Genomic DNA, 14,125 nt, shown 5'->3' with positions numbered 1-14,125 from the left:
GTAAAATTTTGACAAAATTTTCTATAGGAATAAAATTTTCAAAAAAAAAAATTTATAAAAGTTTCTATAGAAATAAAATTTTGACAAAACTTTTTCTAGGAAAAATTTTTTGACATGTTATATGCAAAAATGACATAATTTCCGATAGAAATAATATTTCGACAAAATTTTCTATACAAATAAAATTGTGACAAATTTTTCTATAAAAATAAAATTTTGACAAAATTGTCTATGGAAATAAAATGTTGACAAAATTTTCTACAGAAATAAAATTTTGACAAAATCTTCTATAGGAATAACATTTTGACAGAACTTTTGCTGGTATAGAAAATGTTGACAAAATTTTCTATGCCAGTAAAATCTTGACCAGATTTTCTATAGAAATAAAATTTTGATAAAATTTTCTATAGGAATAAAATTTCGACAAAATTTTCTATAGAAACAAAATTTTAACAAAAATTTCTATACAAAACACATTTTGACAAGTAATTTGCAAAAAATGATGAAATAAAAATAAAAATTCGACAAAATTATAAATAGAAATGAAACTTTGACAAAATGTTCTCTAGGATTAAAATTTTGACAAAATTTTTTATAAAAAATTTTGACAAATTTTTCTATAGAAATAAAATTTTGACAAAATTTTCTTAAGAAATAATTTTTTTACAATTTTTTTAGAATTACAGTTTTGACAAAATTTCCTATAGAAATAAAATTTTGACAAAATTTTGTTTTGAAATAAAATTTCGACAATATTTTCTATTGAAGTAAAATTTTGACAAATTTTTCTATAGAAATTCAATTTTAAATTTTTTAAAATTTCGAAAATATTTTCTATTGAAGTAAAATTTTGACAAATATTTCTATAGAAATTCAACTTTGATAACATTTTCTATAAAAATGAAATTTTGACAACATTTTCCAAGAAATAAAATATTGACAAAATTTTCTGTATAAAAAATTTTTTGACAAAATTTGCTATAGAAATAGCATTTTGTCAAAATTTTCTATAGAAATAAAATTGTGACAAAATTTGCTATAGAAATAAAATTATAACAAAATTTTCTATAGAAACAAAATTTTCTATAGAAATAAAATTTGTTTTACATGAAACATAACATAATTTTTTACTTGATACATAACAAAATAAGCATAAGTAAGCCTGAGTTTGGAAATTTAGGTTATTGTTAACACGTTTTTAAAGGGCTGAAAAAGACGAATCAATCCCTAATTCATTCGTGTACACAGAAAAAATATCACCAAATTATTTCCAATTAAAAAGTCAATTGAAGTTGAAAAAAAAATTATGATTGAAAATTTAAAAATTTTTAATTAAAACATTAATTGATACAATTAACTTTTTAATCAAATTCGGAAGACTAAGTCAGTTAAAGAAAGTCATGAATATTTTTTAATTTTTAATTAAAAATGTATTTCCAACAATCAATTGTTAATCCAAATAAAAACCAATCAGAAAATAATTGAACATAGTTACAATTCTTAATTAAAAAATTAATTGAGTTTTGCAATCAACATCAATTAAACTTTTAATTGAATCAATTAAAAAATTAATTGAAATTTGCTAATGAAATCAATTAATATTTTAATGAAGAATTTTTTCTATGACCAATTAAAACTGTGATTGATACTATCATTTTCGTGATTGAAGACATTTCAATTAAAAAATTAATTGGATCAATTAATTTCGTGATTGAATCAGAAAATTTTTTTTGTGTGTAAGAACAAAATCTTTAGAAACGGACATGCTTTTTTCCAGTTCACCTACAGATTCTTTGCTTTTCTAGCCAATGAAGAACCCACTTTATAGAATCTGTATTTAACTATGCTGGATGCTCTTTCAGTAAAATGACAGACAACAATTCGAAGCTTTCATTGTTGCCGCAATACTCCTTGAGGTCTAATCCATTTGTGTAAATACGCCCTATATGTTGTCAACATTGTTCACAATTCAATGCCTGCCTCGATTGTGTGTGAGAGACCACCATATACTAAAGTGGGTGGTTTACTGGCTACCATGCACATGATATCAACTCCAATTATGTCGTTTGCAATAAATGGCCAAATTCAAATTGGAATTTAAAATCTATGATGCTATTCCTTATGTCCAAGTTATGAAATGATTTTCATTGTGTGATGACATTTAAAATATGGTCATTTTATTAAAAACGAAATTTAAAAGGACAAATATTTGTATGTGATGAAGTTGATAATCTGGTGTTGACACCATGAAATTAAGATTTTTGGGAGAAGAAAAAACTTTCCCACTTGAAAGGATGAGGCCCATAATGGAATCATTTATTTGGAAGAGATTTTTATAAAATTACATAAAGTTTTGAGGAAATAATGATAAGCCATTATTAAGTGGTATTAAAGCGTAATGGAAACTAATGGAAGAAAAGGATGAGAAAGTTATTATTTTAGGATTTATTTTAATTCTTAATTCTTTATAATCTTGAAAAGATAAATTTTTTGTTGATTAAGATATGATATATTGTCCTGGTGGAATATAAAAATTTAGAAAAAGTCAATGATACTAAAAGCTTGGAAGTGGCAAATCTGAAATATCCTCAACCAAGGATTACAAATCAGTAATTAGGAGCTATGTTTCGACTAAGAAAAGTAATGAATGTATGATAATGAGCATATTGAATACGATTTTAATAAGTAATCAATATTAAAGTTTCAAACTTTTTGTCGATAAGCGGTTTCGCCAGAGTAATCCACATTTTTTGGCACATCTGGCATTATTTTGAGGACCGAACTGTGACCGTGTCTTTTTTCCGACCATAGCGATAGCTCGCACAATCGTATAGCCGTTGTTGCAGCTGACTGTGTGGCCAATACGCCTAAAGGCAATGAAACATACTGCCTTCCTCCCAAGACGCTCCGTTTAAAATGTGTACATATGTAGCCTTTCCATATTTAAATGTGTACATAGGCAATATACACAAATTGGGTTAGGATCACGATTGCTACTCGAACCAAAAGGAATATACCAAAATTTGGAGAAAATTCTACCAAAAAATGTTTTATCAAAAATGTTGCAAAAATTTTATTTCTATAGAAAATTTTGGCAAAATTTTATTTCTTTAAAAAATTTTCCCAAATTTTATTTCTTAGAAAATTTTATTTCTCTAGAAAATTTTGTCAAAAATTTTTTTTTATAAAAAATTTCTATAGAAAATTTTATTGCAAAAATTTTATTTCTTTACAAAATGTTGTCACAATTTTATTCCTATACAAAATTTTATCAAAATTTTATTTTTATAGAAAATTTTATCAAAATTCTATTTTGTTTGAAAATTTTATGAAAATTTTATTTCTCTAGAAAATTTTGCCAAAATTTTATCTCTATAGAAGATTTTGCCATAATTTTATCTCTATAAAGGATTTTCCCAAATTGTATTTCTATAAAAGAATTAATTTTTGTCAAAATTTTATTTCCAAAGAAAATTTTGTTATCAAATTTTCATTTCTATAGAAAATAAAAAAAAAAATTATTTCTATACAAAATTTTGTCAAAATTTTATTCCTATAAAAGATTTTATCAACATTTTATTTCTATAGAAAATTTTATCAAAATCCTATTTTGTTTGAAAATTTTATGAAAATTTTATTTCTTTAGAAAATTTTGTCAAAATTTTATTTCTTTAAAAAATTTTCCTAAATTGTATTTCGTAGAAAATTTTATTTCTCTAAAAAATTTTGTCAATTTTTTTTTATAGAAAATTTTGTCAATTTTTTTTCTATAGAAAATTTTGCCAATATTTTATCTCTATAGAAGATTTTCCCAAAATTTTATCTCTATAAAAGATTTTGCCAAATTGTATTTCTATAAAACAATTAATTTTTGTAAAAATTTTATTTCTATAGAAAATTTTGTTGTTAAAATTTTATTTCTATACAAAATTTTGTTGTTAAAATTTTATTTCTATACAAAATTTTGTCATAATTTTATTCCTATACAAAATGTCATCAAAATTTTATTTCTATACAAAATTTATCAAAATTCTATTTTGTTTGAAAATTTTATGAAAATTTTATTTCTCTAGAAAATTTTGTCAAAATTTTATTTCTATTAAAAATTTTCCCAAATTTTTATTTCTTAGAAAATTTTATGAAAATTTTGTCAAAAAAATTTTTATAGAAAATTTTGTAATTTTTTTTTTATAGAAAATTTTGTCAAAGTTTTATTTTTATACAAAATATTATCAAAATTTTATTTCTATAAAAAATTTATCAAAATTTCATTTTCTTAAAAAAATTTTTTTTATTATTATTATTATTATTATTATTATTATTTATTTTATTTCTTTCGAAAATGTTGCCAAAATTTTATTTCTATAAAAAATTTCGTCGAAATTTTATTTCTATAGAAATTTTTGCCAAAATTTATTTCTATAGAAAATTTTGCCAAAATTTATTTCTATAGAAAACTTTGCCAAAATTTATTTCTATAGAAAATTTTGTCAAAATTCTATTTTGTTTGAAAATTTTATGAAAATTTTATTTCTCTAGAAAATTTTGTCAAAATGTTATTTCTATAAAAAAATGTTCCCAAATTTTATTTCTTAGAAAATTCTTTTTCTCTAGAAATGTTTTCAATTTTTTTTATAGAAAATTTTGTCAACATTTTTTTCTATAGAAAATTTTGCCCACATTTTATCTCTATAGAAGATTTTCCCAAAATTTTATCTCTATAAAAGATTTTGCCAAATTGTATTTCTATAAAAGAATTCATTTTTGTCAAAATTTTATTTCCATAGAAAATTTTGTTATCAATATTTCATTTCTGTAGAAAATTTTGTTGCAAAAATTTTATTTCTATACAAAATGTTGTCAAAATTTTATTCCTATACAAAATTTTATCAAAATTTTAGTTTGTATAGAAAATTTTATAAAAATTCTATTTTGTTTGAAAATTTTATGAATGATTTTATTTCTATGGAAAATTATGTCAAAATTTTTTTCTATAGAAAATTTTGTCAAAATTTTTGTTGTTGTTGTTTTTTTGATTTGTTTTTGTTGTTGTTTTTTTGATTACTTAAAACCATACATTGACTAACTACAAGTGTAGCTTAACCAACAGAGGAAAAGAATGTTTGTCAAATTTATTTGGGCAAAGCCCTATAGACTGCAAGATGGTTGGATGGACGCACGTTTCGGAATTACCACATTCCTCATCAGCATCCTCTACTTGCAGCAAAACTATTAATTATTAGAATAAATTCAGGCAGTTCATAAAACCCAACAATGAACCACACTTTTGAAACTTCCGAAAAAAGGTTTTACATTGATAGCCGGCTTATGCCGAAATAAATTCGTACAAACATCTCTCTTTTCCTTAGCCACCATCAAATCATCGATTTGAGTGAAGTTGGCTGGGTTTTATTTGGAGCGTGCTTCCTCTTCTTTCTTTCATTCGTTTTGTTTTGTTATTGTTGGTCAAGCTACACTTGTAGTTTAGTCAATGTATGGTTTTAAGCTGTAATCAAAAAAACAACAACAATGATTAAAGAACAAAAACCAGCTATAGGGCTGTTTTCTTTTTGCACTGGAAGCAACATTTGTATGGGCTATCCAGAACATCGTTGCACTGGTGTTCTATCCAGAACATCTCATCAGTGCAAGTCGCGCCGATTTTCTTTCTTCCTAAGTTCTCTCCCAATAAATAATATCACAAAATTTCACTTACCAACACCAAGTGTTTTAATACGCTTTGGTTTTACATCCTTTAGCCTGACTTATAATGAATCTCTACCTTAATGTCATAATACTCCCTAGCACATGTTGCATTCTGCTGTAGTGACTAAAACACCTTTTGTGTCCTGTATCCCATGAACAGTTTATAGCTATTTTGTGGGCATCCACTGTTGTCCCTTTCCTTTATTACATTGTGCGGTGATAGTAAATGTGTTGTAGTCTAACGTTTTCATAAAGATTCATTCTGGAAAGAAAATGATATAAATTCTTTTGAGTAGCAAATACTCACACAAACCCCAAAAATTGGGATGTTATTAAATGTCCCTGTAAGAATAGAAGACGGCTACCCACAGATAGGTAGATAACACTGAGAAAAATTTGGACACGTGGGCCTGGCACTTGTGTGCTTGACACTTTTGTACTTTTTTTGATACATTTCGACTTCCAAAAGCAGTGTTGGCCGACCGCGAGCCATTTGGTACTTTTACAATTACTCTAAATAGAGTTATTCTGCCCTAATTGTGAACGTTTTTCAGATATCTACTCAAATCTAAAAATTATAAATAGCGGACATTCAAGAATTAAACATATTAAACATATTAAACATAGGAATGTTGTCTACACCAAATTCGTCTGCAAATGTGAAACGTGAAATGTGTTTTTTCTGCCACACTGAGGAACAGAGTATTATAAGATAGTCTATATATTTGAAAAGCCCAGAAGGAGACGAAATACACACATGGTGTCTTTAACAATAATACTTGGAGATGGCCCCTGAGCCGGTTGCCACCAGTTGGTAGAATTCTACAAAAAATGTCAAATTTTGTATTTTTTTTTGTAGATTGGTAAAATTCTTGTTTTTGATAGATTTTGCAAAGAGGTACTTCTTCAAAAATTTTCTATTGAAATAAACTTTTGACAAAATTTTCGATAGAAATAAAATTTAGACAAAATTTTTTATAGAAATAAAATTTTGACAAAATTTGCTATAGATATAAAGTTTTAACAAAATTTTCTATAGAAATAAAATTTTGAAAGAACTTTTTTTTGGAATAAAATTTTGACAAAGTTTTCTATACCAGTAAAATTTTGACCAAAGTTTCCTATAGAAATAAAATTTTGACAAAATTTTCTATAGAAATAAAATTTTGACAAAATTTTCTATAGAACTAAAATTTTAACAAAATTTTCTATAGAAATAAAATTTTGAAAGAACTTTTTCTTGGAATAAAATTTTGACAAAGTTTTCTATACCAGTAAAATTTTGACCAAAGTTTTCTATAGAAATAAAATTTTGACAAAATTTTCTATAGAACTAAAATTTTGACAAAATCTTCTGTGGAAATAAAATTTTGACAAAATTTTCTATAGAAAAAAATTGCTGACAAAATTCTCTATAGAAATAAATTGTTGAAAAAATTTTCTATAACAATAAAATGTTTCTTATAGAAATAAAATTTTGACAAAATTTCATATAGATTAAAAAGTGGATAACATTTTCTATGGAAATAAAATTTTTACAAAATTTTCTATGGGAATAAAGTTTTGACAAAATTTCCTACATAAGTAAATTGTTGACAAGATTTTATATAGCAATACAATTTTCAAAAAAATCTATAGAAATAAAATTTTCAAAAAATTTCTATAGAAATAAATTTAGACAAAATTTTCTATGGAAATAATATTTTGAAAAAATGTCCTATAGAATAAAAATTGGACAACATTTTCTATGGATATAACATTTCTACAAAGTTTGCTATGGGAATAACGTTTTGACAAAATTTCCTATTGGAGTAAATTGTTGACAAGATTTTCTATAGAAATAAAATTTTCAAAAAATTCTATATAAAATTTTCTATAGAATTAAATTGTTGACAAAATGTTCTATAGAAATAAAATTTTAACAAAAATCGCTATTGATATAAAATTTTGACAAAATTTTCTATAGAAATAAAAATTTAACAACATTTTCTATAAAAATAAAATTTTCAAAAAATTTTCTATAGAAATAAAATCTTGACAAAATGTTCTATAGATATAAAATTTTGACATAATTATCTATAGAAATAAAATTTTGATACAATTTTCTATAGAAATAAAATTGTTACAAAATTTTCGCAGAAATAAAATTTTTATAATATAAACAATTTTTATTGATATAAAATTTTGACAAAATTTCCTATAAAAATAAAATTTTCTATAGAAATAAAATTTTGACAAAATGTTCTATAGATATAAAATTTTGACATAATTATCTATAGAAATAAAATTTTGATAAAATTTTCTATAGAAATAAAATTGTTGCAAAATTTTCGCAGAAATACAATTTTTACAAAATTTTCTGCAGAAATAAAAAATTGACAAAAAACTTCAATAAAATGTCCAAATCGGTCTAGATTTAAATATACGTATACCTTTACAAGAGATGGTCGCTGAGCCGGTTGCCGAAGTTGGTAGATTTCTACAAAAAATGGCAAATTTTGTATTGTTTTGTAGATTGGCAGAATTTTTGATTTTGGTAGATTTTGCAAAGACGTACTTCTTCATAAATTTCCTATTGAAATAAACTTTTGACAAAATTTTCTATAGAAATAAAATGTTGTCAAAATTTTCTATAATAATAAAATGTTTCCTATAGAAATAAAACTTTGACAAAATCTTCTATGGAAACAAAATTCTGACAACATTTTTTATAGAAATAAAATTTTGACAAAATTTTCTAAAGAACTTAAATTTTGACAAAATTTTCTATAGAAATAAATTGTTGACAACATTTTCTAAAGAACTTAAATTTTGACAAAATTTTCTATAGAAATAAATTGTTGACAAAATTTTCTATAATAATAAAATGTTTCATATAGAAATAACATTTTGACAAAATTTCCTATATAATAAATAAAATGTTTACAAAATTGTCTATGGGAATAAAGTTTGGCAAAATTTCTTATAGAAGTAAATTGTTGATAAGATTTGCTATAGAAATAAAATTTTCAAAAAAAAAAAATCTATAAAAATAAAATTTTCAAAAAAATTTTCTATAGAAGTAAATTTTTGACAAAATTTTCTATAGAAATAAAATTTTGACAAAATTTTCTATAAAAATAAAATGTTTAAAAAATTTTCTATAGAAATTAAATTTTGACAAAATGTTTCATAGAAACAATATTTTGATAAAATTTTCTATAGATATAAAATTTTGACATAATTTTCTATGGAAATAAATTTTGATAAAATTTTCTATAGAAACAAAATTGTTAAAAAAATTTCGCAGAATAAAATTTTTACAAAATACAAAAAAAAATGGCAAATTTTGTATTGTTTTGTAGATTGGCAGAATTTTTGATTTTGGTAGATTTTGCAAAGACGTACTTCTTCATAAATTTCCTATTGAAATAAACTTTTGACAAAATTTTCTATAGAAATAAAATGTTGTCAAAATTTCTATAATAATAAAATGTTTCTATAGAAATAAAACTTTGACAAAATCTTCTATGGAAACAAAATTCTGACAACATTTTTTATAGAAATAAAATGTTGACAAAATTTTCTAAAGAACTTAAATTTTGACAAAATTTTCTATAGAAATAAATTGTTGACAAAATTTTCTAAAGAACTTAAATTTTGACAAAATTTTCTATAGAAATAAATTGTTGACAAAATTTTCTATAATAATAAAATGTTTCATATAGAAATAACATTTTGACAAATTTCCTATATAATAAATAAAATGTTTACAAAATTTTCTATGGGAATAAAGATTGGCAAAATTTCTTATAGAAGTAAATTGTTGATAAGATTTGCTATAGAAATAAATTTTCAAAAAAAAAAATCTATAGAAATAAAATTTTCAAAAAAATTTCTATAGAAGTAAATTTTTGACAAAATTTTCTATAGAAATAAAATTTTGACAAAATTTTCTATAAAAATAAAATGTTTAAAAAATTTTCTATAGAAATAAAATTTTGACAAAATGTTTCATAGAAACAATATTTTGATAAAATTTTCTATAGATATAAAATTTTGACATAATTTTCTATGGAAATAAAATTTTGATAAAATTTCTATAGAAACAAAATTGTTAAAAAATTTCGCAGAAATAAAATTTTACAAAATTTTCTGCAGAAATAAAAAAATTTACAAAAAAAAAAACTTAAAAAAATGTCAAAATTGGGTCTAGATTTAAATATACGTATACTTTTACAAGAGATGGTCCCTGAGCCGGTTGCCGAAGTTGGTAGAATTCTACAAAAAATGGCAAAATTTGTATTGCTTTCTATATTGGTAAAATTTTAGATTTTGGTAGATTTTGCAAAGACGTACTTATTCGTAAATTTCCTATTGAAATAAACTTTTGACAAAATTTTCTATAGAAATAAAATTTTGTCAAAATCTTCTATGGAAATAAAATGTTGACAAAATTTTTTATAGAAATAAAATTTTATTTGTAGAGTTTGTAAGGCCTGAGGTCATGTTATAATAAAACAAAATAAAATCTTAGTTTTTTTATAGTGTTTTATTTTTAATTCTTTCCAATATTTCGAACACCATCGTTGTCCGTCCTCAGAGAAATTAAATTTTTAATAAGACAAAGTGACTTGCTCGCCACTGCTTTTGAGTTTTGACAAAATTTTCTATAGATCTAAAATTTTGACAAAATTTTCTATAGAAATAAATTGTTGACAAAATTTTCTATAACAATAAAATTTTTCCTATAGAAATAACATTTTGACAAAAAAAAAATATATGAAATATAATAAAAATTGGACGAACTTTTTCTATGGAAATAAAATGTTTACAAAATTTTCTATGGGAATAAAGTTTTGACAAAATTTCTTATAGAAGTAAATTGTTGATAAGATTTTCTATAGAAATAAAATTTTCAAAAAATCTTCTATAGAAATATAACTTTCAAAAAATTTGCTATAGAAATAAAATTTTCTATAGTAATAAAATTTTGACAAGATTTTCTATAAAAATAAAATTTTCAAAAAATTCTCTATAAACATAAAATTTTGACAAAATTGTCTATAGAAATAAAATTTTGACAAAATTTCCTATAGAAATAAAATTTTGACAAAATTTTCTATAGAAATAAAATTTTGACAAAATTTTCTTTAAAAATAAAATTTTGACAAAATTTCCTATAGAAATAAAATTAAAAAAAAACAAGTCTACTAAAGGCTGTCATCCACAATCGAATTACTTGGGTTGCGATAACACTTGCCGATGGCAAGGTATCGTAAAACTTTTTAACACTGTCTTCTAAATTGTAAGTTAGTCCATAAGGGGTATATATTAAACAAAAAAAAAAGGCCGATTAAATACGTATATAATTCAGTTTGACAAAATTTTCTATAGAAATAAAATTTTGACAACATTTTCTATAGAAATAAAAACTTGACAAAATTTTCTGTAGAAATAAAATGTTGACAAAATTTTCTATGGAAGTAAAATGTTGACAAAATTTTCTATAGCAATAAAATTTTGACAAAATTTTCTATAGAAATAAAATGTTGACAAAATTTTCTATAGAAATAAAATGTTGACAAAATGTTCTATAGAAATAAAATGTTGACAAAATTGTCTATAGAAAAAAAATTTTGCATGGTTGTTAGAGACCATATACTAACACCACGTACCAAATTTCAATCGGGTAGGATGAAGTTTGCTCCTCCAAGAGGCTCCGGAGGTCAAATCTGGGGATCGGTTTATATGGGGGCTATATATAATTATGGACCGATATGGACCAATTTTTGCATGGTTGTTAGAGACCGTATACTTAGACCACGTACCAAATTTCAACCGGATCGGATGAATTTTGCTGCTCCGGAAGGCTCCGCAAGCCAAATTTGGGGATCGGTTTATATGGGGGCTATACGTAAACGTGGGCCGATATGGCCCATTTTCAATACCATCCGACCTACATCAATAACAACTACTTGTGCCAAGTTTCAAGTCGATAGCTAGTTTCGTTCGGAAGTTAGCGTGATTTCCACAGACGGACGGACAGCCGGACAGACGGACAGACGGACGGACGGACGGACATGCTTAGATCGACTCAGAATTTCACCACGACCCAGAATATATATACTTTATGGGGTCTTAGAGCAATATTTCGATGTGTTACAAACGGAATGACAAAGTTAATATACCCCCATCCTATGGTGGAGGGTATAACTATAGTAATAAAATTTTGACAAAATTTTCTATAAAAATAAAATTGTTATAGAAAATTTGTATTTGTATTTAATAACAAATGACATCCTTATAAATCCATGACCTGATAGAATTTCATGCAATATATTAAGAGAAGAATAAATTTCTAAGATTTTCTATTTTGGTATAAAGTTTCTCAGTGTATTCCACCTGTAGGTATAGACATTAATGTCCAGGCTATTGCTGTGGCTGCCATGCTCCATGTGGAATAAATCCCTTATTTGTCCTAAAGTGTTGCTTGTTTTATGATTACCCAAAGACAACAGTTGCCATTGTAAAAAAAAAAACATTTCATTTTGGCTTTATTGCCAAGGTCCTTTGGCTGCGGATGTTATGGTGGTGGCTTCAGGTGGTTTCCCCCGCATGTTTAATTGCATTAAATGAGACCACTATCGACAATATTGCTGGATGAAAGGATTGTTGAAAAACAATTGGGGGAAAATTTTTAATTACTCTTAATGTAAAATTAATTTACATTTAAATATATTTTGAAATTACTTAAAGATAAGTATATCAAAATTAAATATTTAGTTAGAAATGAGAATTTTATTGTTGAACAATTTGTTAGGATATAAATGATTATTATATCTATGTTTGGAACTTTGTAACTTGCTAAGAATTGGATTTTATGTCAACAAAGAAAAATTAACTTCCTGGAAACGCAACTTCATAACGTTTATTTCTTTTAAATAAAGTCCTTTTTCCACACTCTATTGCCGTAAATATTTTAAACTAAGACTCCAGAACAATTATATTCCCATATGTTTTTCCTCTGTTTTGCTTACTCCCTGCTGTCTGAGTTGATTGCACACGTGCAACTGATATTACTGTGTTAATTACTTTCTACCAGGGGTCCTTTAATTCATGCATTTAATTATGGTTTCGTGTGTGTGTGTGTGAGTGTGCATGTTGTTGACACACATGCATCCTGGAGTAGTGAACCACTACTTCCGCAGAAGACCAGAACACAGAAAACCAAAACAACTACTCTCTCGCTACTGCAACTGCTACTGTTGGTGTTTCGTTTGTAAAGAGATTTGTTGTGGTTAGCTGGAGGGTTTATGCTACAACAATAAATGTTACAATTAAATAAACTTTAATATGGACTTTGTAAGGGAGCACGGATTTTAAAGAACAACATCTTTGTTGGTTTAGCTGATTTTATTTTTTTTTAATAAAAAAGAGAATAAAGTAATTTAATAATTTATATGATTTTAAACTTAAACTGGAAGATGCGACTATCTAAAAATATTATTTAAAGGCTATTTTTAGATATGATTTGATTTGATAAGAATATAAAGATTAATGTCCTTAGTTTAGCCAGTCTGTTGTTCTTATTTATTTTTTTCTTATTTTGGCTTGAAGTCCTCTTTAATTAAAATTCGGATTGCTTTCTTGCACTAAAATATCTATATCTTCAAAATTTGGACTATTTCCAGTTTGGACAGTGAGTGCTGTATTTTGCAGCATTGGCTTGTTTCTAGTTTTATGGGATGAAATTCTTGTTTTTAACTTTGTTATAAATTTAATTTTATTTGGTGCACTAAATTAGATTTATCTCCTCCACCAGAGCATACGTTTGCAAAGGTCTCTGTTCGTCCATTGGTCTGTTGAAATCACGCAAATTTCAGAGAAAATATTGCAACTAGGCTACATCGGACTACCTTTATTTTTAGTCTCCATATAAACCGATCCCCATATTAGTTTCCGGAGCCTGTGGAAAGAGCAAATTTCATAGGATCCGGTTGAAATTTAGTACATGATGTCAATATATCGGTTCATAATTATATATAGGCTTTCCCACAAACAAACAAAAATCTGATTCAATCACATTATTAATTGATCCAATTAAGTTTTTAATTGAAATCTTCTTCAATCCAGTCATCGCAGTTTTAATTGGCCGTAATATATTTGATTAGAAAATTTCTATTAATTAAATAATTAAATGATTCACTTAAAAATTTAATTGATGTTCATGGCAAACATAAATTATTTTTTTTTAATTGATACAACTAAAAAGTGAATTGAATTCATAAATGAATTATTAATTGGACAAAGTTTTTTAACCTTCCGATAAAAGGCTTGTGATAGTCGCCTTTTACCGAAATAAATCTTTGTACAAACTATAGATGTGCACGTGAGTAATAGTTTACTCACGCACACTCTCGACGAAAAAATCTTACTC

Source organism: Haematobia irritans, chromosome 1, assembly GCF_050003625.1.
Source record: "Haematobia irritans isolate KBUSLIRL chromosome 1, ASM5000362v1, whole genome shotgun sequence".
Lineage (NCBI taxonomy): Eukaryota > Metazoa > Arthropoda > Insecta > Diptera > Muscidae > Haematobia > Haematobia irritans.
This window is presented reverse-complemented; position numbering follows the sequence as displayed.